This window comes from Zingiber officinale, chromosome 7A, assembly GCF_018446385.1.
Source record: "Zingiber officinale cultivar Zhangliang chromosome 7A, Zo_v1.1, whole genome shotgun sequence".
Classification (NCBI taxonomy): Eukaryota; Viridiplantae; Streptophyta; class Magnoliopsida; order Zingiberales; family Zingiberaceae; genus Zingiber; species Zingiber officinale.
This window is the reverse complement of record NC_055998.1, coordinates 25,516,387-25,517,872: the sequence shown is the minus strand read 5'-3', so window position 1 is coordinate 25,517,872 and position 1,486 is coordinate 25,516,387. Positions and strand designations below refer to the sequence as shown.

The following is a 1,486-nucleotide window of genomic DNA, read 5'->3' as shown; positions in this document are numbered from 1 at the left end:
TCGGCAAAACCAAAGAGGAAGAGGGAGAGAAAGGGAGGAAGGCAAGTTGTCTTTCTCTTGCTCTTTACTTGTTTTCTTTTGGCTATCTTTTATTCTCACCTTTATCATGAGTTTCCCTCCTTTGCTATCAATATCTTCTCTCTATCCCAACTGGTTATTACCCATTAATTCTATGAAATATAATATAAGAGGTTCAAGGTTCAATCATGGACCTCTCCCTATTTTTATTTCTTTTTATTTCCTTTTTGGTTCAACTCATTTCCTATTATTTTCTAAGGTTAAATCCCACATTCATATATTTACCTTACAAGCTTAGTGGGTATTACACAAATACCCAATACAGTCATCCCTACAACACTCTACATGTGTATGAACAATAGAGTCACAGATAACAAGAATAGAGACTGTAAAGAATCAACCCAGATTATATCAAAGATCAAGCAAAAGTGACAAGCAGGAAAACAACAAATAATCTGATTTAAGGAATGCAACCTACTTGTCCAAATATAACCATGCTTTTAAAGTTCAAAGAACTAAATAGAACTTAAGGAAGAAATACCCGCCTCGATATATCCCGCAATCAACAGAACCACCCCACGTCACGCTGCTCGTATAAATCAAGGTCCTGTATCACACATACAGTTCATGTAATATACATATACATATACTACACATAAATGAATCACCTATGAACAAATAACCAATTCTACAATAGTAGCTAGCTATAATTACTACTCCTTCCACTGATAAAGTTAGTTTAACTTTCTACTTAGCTTAACTCCTTCAAGAATTAAATCCCCCTTAACCCCTTTCACACACCAAACAGAAACCAACCTAAACCTCACCAAAACCATTTCAGATTTTGATTAAACCGTAGGTTCCCACAAACACCTAACAGAAAGCAATCCTAAACGTTACCTAACATGTTGCAGATTCTGGTTAAAACACATGCTCCACCCTCAACTACCCAGCACAGAGATTCTCACTCCTGCTAACCAAAAACCGATCAATTGCCATAGAGATTCTAGTGCACTAGCACACTAGAACTCCTAACACCTAGACAACACAATTCTTACTGCTGCTGTCCTAGATCCAGCTTCAAGCATTACACTGGTTTTAATGCTACTTGGGTTCGATCATGAGGAAAGAACAAGAATTGCACCTCACTCCTAATTTCTACCAACAGAACAAGAAATAAGAGCAGCTAGAAATCATTACCCAATCTGTTAACAACAACAAGAAGTCGATGTCCTTACCTCTACTTCTTCTATCGCCGGAGATGATCACAACTCCGGTGGAAGAACTAATCCAATCAATCTGTGGTGGCCGGAATCACCACATCACCTCTGTCCACAGAATCAAAACCACTCGAATAAATACCATAGGAAGAATCAGAACCCAAATTCAAGGCAGGGAACAACCCCCTTACCTCCAATCCTTCGATTAGGGCTCGGTCCTGTTTCTTGCTAACGAACAGAGAAGGGAT

At 38.4% G+C, this 1,486-nt stretch overlaps 1 long non-coding RNA gene across 1 annotated transcript; it reads right to left on the bottom strand.

The window, feature by feature from the left end:
• Window positions 1–331: 331 nt before the first annotated feature.
• On the bottom strand, window positions 332–1,486 carry LOC122000001. The gene is made up of 3 exons (XR_006116883.1): window positions 1,430–1,486; window positions 1,257–1,346; window positions 332–625 (listed from the first exon to the last, which is right to left on the bottom strand). It is a non-coding gene; the product is annotated as an uncharacterized LOC122000001 (long non-coding RNA).